Below are 7,159 nucleotides of genomic sequence, written 5' to 3' on the forward strand. Positions count from 1 at the left end.
GGTGTTTATGTCGATTGAAACGCTGCCGGTAGAGATTTTAGCCACATATGTTACTATTGTCGTCTAAGGGATTTAATTTGGTAGTATACACCCAACAATGTACTAGCGTTATAAGATATAATATATTGAATCATCGTGTAAAAAATGAGGTCAATAAAAACAAATGATGTTAATATTTGTAAGCCTTAAATTTTATGTGTAAAATACGCACATTTTCAGTTGTTATTATCTAATATACTTTATAGTATGTAAGATCGATGTGAGCAAAAAAAAGAAAGAAATGTTTTATTTAACGACGCACTCAACCAGAGCATGACAAATATTTTGAAAAGTCACTAGCCACAGGGCTAGTGGGTTTGTGAAAACCACTAGCCCACCAAGATAAAGCACTAGCCCAAATTCCTGATCAACTATAACTGGATTTTTATCAAATTTTTGTAACATTACACATTTACGAGTATAACAGTAAAATAAAACAAACACTTAAATCATGTTGTAACTTTCAGTTTTTTATCGTGTCGTACGTTTGGTCTTTTGTCAAGTGTGATCCATCGTCATTGTCCCGTTTTCGCTTTTGCCCTGCCCCCGGGGAAAAATAATTGAGCAAACTCTTGGTTGGTATCTAAAGACACTATCAAAATAATTAAATTTAAATGAGGGTACGACAGTGTGACACACGGTAATAGATGGTTCAGTATATTTGGTAGTTACTGTATACACGCACATGACCGAATGTCGAGGCTGTGTCTAAAAATAGATCTTTTAACATATTGGTGGCTTTTGTGACACGTGCTTTTGTATTAGTAGACTCGTCGTCAAGAATTAGAGAAAGAAAGAAAGAAATGTTTTATTTAACGACGCACTCAATACATTTTATTTACGGTTATATGGCGTCAGACATATGGTTAAGGACCACACATATTTTGAGAGGAAACCCGCTGTCGCCACTACATGGGCTGCTCTTTCCGATTAGCAGCAAGGGATCTTTTATTTGCGCTTCCCACAGGCAGGATAGCACAAACCATGGCCTTTGATAAACCAGTTATGGATCACTGGTCGGTGCAAGTGGTTTACACCTACCCATTGAGCCATGCGGAGCACTCACTCAGGGTTTGGAGTCGGTATCTGGATTAAAAATCCCATGCCTCGACTGGGATCCGAACCCAGTACCTACCAGCCTGTAGACCGATGGCCTAACCACTACGCCACCGAGGCCGGTCCGATGTAAGCATGCACACGAGTTTGTCTGGGAATAGTGATGAAACGTACAAAATGCGCCGGGGAGTTGAGGTTGGAAGATATCCCACGTTTTTAGCGTGCATACTTTATGGATGGCAGCAATGTGCAGTGGTCGAATCCTATGAACAACATGATTACCCAATCAAATAATTCGTGACAGTCACAATTACAAGTATCACGAATATTGATAATAACAAGCGTATCATTTCGAGTAATCAGGGTGTTTTGCTGCTGCTGTTGTTGTTGTTGTGGTGGTGGTGGGGTTTTTTGGGTGGGTTTTTTTGGTTTGTTTGTTTGTTTGTTTTGTGTGGGGTTTTTTGCTAGTGGTCTAAGCACAGCATTCCAGTAACGGGGCTTTATCATCAAAGTCTGTGCGATAAAATCTCTCCCTAGTCACTATCATACGGTGTTGTGACGCCTGTGGCGATGTTAATTGTTTTAAAGGGCCGTGTGCAGCTTGGTTACATAATACCCCCGCGCGACCGTACCCCCTAATACACACCCAGACCAGATGTGGAGGCCATGTGGCCAGTAGTTACGTAATACCTTCGGTAGTTCGGTTTACGATCGGGGTATTGCTAGCGAAATGGCGACAGTAAGTCTGACCATCTAAGAAAAAAATACCGTCTCTGGGAGTTGTGGCAATATCAGATGATAGGTGAGGTACAGCGTTGTGCCCCCAGGCGATATTCGCTCTCTCTGAGATTTTTGAATAAATACATAGGATTTTAGATATATTGCTCGAGTCTACCCTGGGTTGTCATGCCACAATCAGAAGAGATCAGGCCCTTTCTAAGGGCCCTATGGGCAACCTAAGGAGACACCCTACAGCACCAAGACGGTCATAATAAAGAGCCACTTTCGGAATACTAAAAGCAAAACCTATTGGCTCTCTTCACTATTTCAATTAGAACGACCATCAAAATTGCGCCAAATTTCCTTCATGTAAAACGCGCACCTCTTCCTCTTTGACATAATCCTACGGGACTTTCAAAATTCCATAGCACCAAATACCCCCCGCCTGCCACCAACATTGGACTGCTGGTGCTCCCTTGCACTTGCCAGTGCAGGCGTTCCCTCTCTACAACCCTCCCCAACCCTTTCCTGTCCTGGACAGAGGGAACCGGCCAAGGCCGGTCCCTGTGGCCAGGATAGGCGTGTGCTACAACAGCTTGCTCTGAATGTGCACGTAAATCTCTTTGTGTTGTCTTGTCTTGTCTTGATATATCGGGGTAGGCGTGCGCTACAACAGCTTGCTCTGAATGTGCACGTTAAACCCTATGACATGATATATCGGGAAGAAACATTGGAAGTATCCAGGGGAACGGACGTCGTCCACTGAACGATCTATATAAGTTCAGTCCGGACGTGGTAAATATATTTTTCTGCTCTGTTGTATAACCTTGATGTGATTGATGTGACTTTAAATATTTTAATACTGTATTATACCAATATTCTGTAGACAGTGTCTCCGGTATCTGACGAAGTAAATTGTAGGCTTCACTGTTCTAATATTTTTATACGAGTATTTGGTAATATAAAGCTTAGCCGGTCATCCTAGAGGACCTAGGTAAACTGTAGGTTATTGTCTTTATTGTGATAGGTACCAGTATTAATTCTGTATTATAAGGTTACTGAATGAGTAGTTAAGGGTTAATTAAAAATTAACCAGTTAGGAATAGAGTTGTAATTCCTTTATTAATTAAGTTCCCCTGGCAGCGTTTCTCAATTATCACACGTGTGTGTGTATCACGGTGAAGTGATTAGAATATTGTGTAAACTAGACACCTAGTGATTAACTAATTAAGTGATTAGTTCTGATTGTTATATTTGTTGTTGTTAATTAACTACTGCGGCAAGTACATTTGTCAGCGTAGTGTTAATACAGATTCCAAAGTGTATTGTGTTTTGTTGTGTTTTCTAGTGAACTAAACGTGCTACATATATATATTTATATAAGATCTTATCTCTGATCACACCTAGAGCCGAGCCACTCGGGTATTAGACTGCCCGATACAGAGAGATCTAATAGATATACAGTTAGGAGAGATATTTGGATAATCGTGTTTTATTCAGTTACGGGTATTATAGGATCCCCGTGACAGGTGTTTAAAAATAAATGTGTACATAATGCAAATTGAATTCCGGTTGGATACAACCATTTGGTTCATGAATGCCCTGCGCGGTCAGGTGATCTATAATAGAATAACTCAAAATGTTTACATAAATTTGGGTTGTCTTAAGAAATACTTTATTCAACCAGCGTTATATGAACCACATGAACGATATTAATTGTATATAGAATAAACGCGTTATATGAACCACATGGACGATATTAATTGTATGTAGAATAAACGCGTTATATGAACCACATGAACGATATTAATTGTATATAGAATAAACGTTACAGTTTGTTTCCTCAGCTATTGGTTATCAAACATTTGGCAGTTTGGACATATAGTCTTAGAGAGGAAACCCGCTACATTTTTCCGTTAGTGGCAAAGAATTTTTTATATGCACCATCCTACAGACAAGATAGCACATACCACGGCCTTTGATATACCAGTCGCGGTGTACTAGCTGGAACGTAAATAGCTCAATAGGCACACCGACGAGGATCGAACTCAAACAGATCGCGCATTAAAACAAAATTACACCCAAATAATTTTTACTACTATTTTGTTTTAAATTTAAATTTTTAAAACATCTTACAAAGATGAATTTGACAAAGAACTGGCTGTTATTTTAACGCATGAATATATATATATATATATTTTTTTTTAATGTAGTATTACTGTTTACATTTTAAAATTTATTTTGAGACATTTTATGAGGAATCTGATCTTTTTACTTCCAGTTTACTTGATATAACACTTGAGCAGAATACCTTACGTAAATTGATTATTTGTAAGTTGTAACATGGTGGTTGTGTTATTCCACAACACCTATACCTGCAAGATCACCAAAGCGCATTTCAATGGCATTTCCACATTTTCTGTTAAGTTACGAAAATTGCCGGAAACGTTACCACATGAACGTCAACAATCCGTTGACGTCACATCAACAATACTTTAATATGATTATTGGTGTCAAAGCGATACTACGTGCATTCTCAAACGTGCCAACAGAATCGGTGTTTGACATTTATAATAAGCATATTTAGGCTATTTTAAGTGTGAATAGATGTAAAATGTGCATGGATCTAATACTACCTAACAACAACTGTGCTACTCTATGGCAATGGTTTCTTCAAGTGTTGAGTGGATTATATATCAGATGGGGTAAGTGTTTGTTTTATTGTTTGGTTGTTTCTTTATCAGGACCGTTGATGATTGGAATGGAGATGTGTAGGCATTAGCGTAACCAGGATTCTATATTGGGGTGGTGTGTGTGTGTGTGTGTGTGTGTGTGTGTGTGTGTGTGTGTGTGGACCCGCACTATCTATGAGTCATGTTATGGGGTGTCAGTCAAACATAAAAGGTGCTGAGTAAAAAAAGAAGGTTTGATTGGGGGGTGGGAGCCAGTTTGCTTAGGCATGACCCCTATGATAATGAGTCATGTTATGTGGCGACAGGAAAATATGTAACGTGGTGGGGGAAAAAAAGAGGTGTAATTGGGGAGAGAGGCATTGACCCCATGGCCCCTCTTTCGTCACGCCAATGCATACCACCAAAATATTTGGCGAAATTTGAAAATGCATAATAAATTGTCATGTCAACACTTACATAGTCAGGATTTTATAGGGCGAAGGGGAACCCAGGCAAACCTCCACCTCATTAAATCCTGTAAAAGCCAATATATAATGTGGATGGAAAAAGATTGTGATTTGGGAGAGCCCCCCACTCCCACCCATGCTCCCCTGCTGGATACACCAGTGCATATTAAAGTGACTGTGTAACAAGTGAACTTGCAACAAGTGTAAAGCTGTATCCTAACCGGCCGTGAGCGACGCGAGCGATGCGAGCGATTATTTTTATAAATGATTGATTTCCATTGCCGCATCCTAACTGCACGCGCGCGACGCGACAGATTTATATGTCGCGTCGCACGCGTGCGGTTAGGATGCGGCAATTGAAATCAATCATTTCTAAAATAATCGCTCGCATCGCTCGCGTCGCTCGCGGCCGTTTAGGATACAGCTTAAGAGGTTTCCGCCTGAAGCTGTATCCTAAAGCTGTATCCTAACCGGCCGCGAGCGAAGCGAGCTATTATTTTAGAAATTATTGACTTTAATTGCAGTATTCTAACCGGACGCGTGCGTCGCGACATGTTTATCTGTCGCGTCGCACGCGTGCGGTTAGGATGCGGCAATTGAAATCAATGATTTCTAAAATAATCGCTCACATATCCTCGCGTCACTCGCGGCCGGTTAGGATACAGCTTAACCGGATGTGAGCGATGCGAGCGATTATTTTAGAAAATCATTGATTTCAATTGCCGCATCCTAACCGCACGCGTGCGACGCGACAGATTTATATATCGCGCCGTACACATGCGGTTAGGATACGGCGATTGAAATCAATGATTTCTAAAATAATAGCTCGCGTCGCTCGCGTCAGGTTAGGATACAGCTTAACAGAGCCTTTTAGCGATTAAAATTGCATTTTCTTGTGCAGTGTGTTTGCGGCTGCGTGCTAATGTTTGTTATAGCAGTCATTGTTCAGCTTCTTCTTTAGGGTCTCCACGAGTACTCGAGTACTCGGGCACGGGCCGATTCTAGCAAGACTCGAGTCCGTGCATAGGATTCGAGTACCCCGTGTAGAGTGTAATACAGTGATGAACTACAATACAATGGACAATGTAGGACAATAATTTTAACACTAAATAATCAACGATAATTATTATATGATCATGCGCTAGTTTCTCTTTTTAAACTGTCCGTCCGTCACAATACTGAACATATCAACCGGTTTCTAAATGCAATACAATGGCATGATTTGGCATCCATATTCAGCGCTGGAATTAAGATGCATAAAGCTATTTTACTGTATTCCTTAATCGCATCAAGATCTAAGGTAAGTGTCGGGTACTCGGGTCCGAGTCGAGTTTGACCATCGAGTACTCGAGTCCAATATTTTGGACTCGTAGAGGCCCTATTCTTCATGATATATATTTGTTTCGTACGTACGGAATTAGTGGAAGGTAAAATCTGGTTTGGGCTATTACAAACGTTAGGACGTCAACAAACACTTGTTTATAGTTTATTCTCGTATTCTGAAGAGAAACATATCTTTAATATGTAATTTTAGTTGTCAAAAAGAATCTGTTAGTTGTAAACATGTCACACAGGCAGCAAACTGAGGACAGTCCCTTAATGGGACTCTTCTGAGTTTTCAGCAAGATTTCCGTTTGCCCCCGCCCACCCCAACAAAATACGCCCTCACCCCCTCCACCTGGCTTTTCCTGTTTGAAAAATTATTACCATACCGTAACATGTTCTAAATAAAAAGCATTATACGAATAAATACATTTGGAATTACCTTTGGGCGAATTATTTAAAATATCGTTTGAACATTGGAAGAAATAATAAATTCGTCCATACAGAATTATTTTAGACCAAACTCGAAATTGAAATACTACAAAATTTTATGATTTCCACAAATGCATTGGTTATAGAAATATTCTTATTCTAAGAAAGAAAATGAAAGTAAATTGTAATTTTAAACAATGTAAAAATATTTTATTTGCCGAAAAGCTTTTAAAATGGCTACAAAGGTTTCTTTTGTTTAAAGATACCACTAGAGTACATCGATTGTTTGGGTAATTTTGACATATAGTCTTAGAGAAAAGCCGCTACATTTTGTTTCCATTAATAGCAAGGGATCGTTAATATGCACATCCCACAGACAGGATAGCACATGCCACAGCCTTTGATATACCAGTCGTGGTGCACTAGCTGGAACGAGAAATAGCCCAACAG

Source organism: Gigantopelta aegis, chromosome 9 (assembly GCF_016097555.1).
Source record: "Gigantopelta aegis isolate Gae_Host chromosome 9, Gae_host_genome, whole genome shotgun sequence".
In the NCBI taxonomy this organism is placed as follows: Eukaryota; Metazoa; Mollusca; class Gastropoda; order Neomphalida; family Peltospiridae; genus Gigantopelta; species Gigantopelta aegis.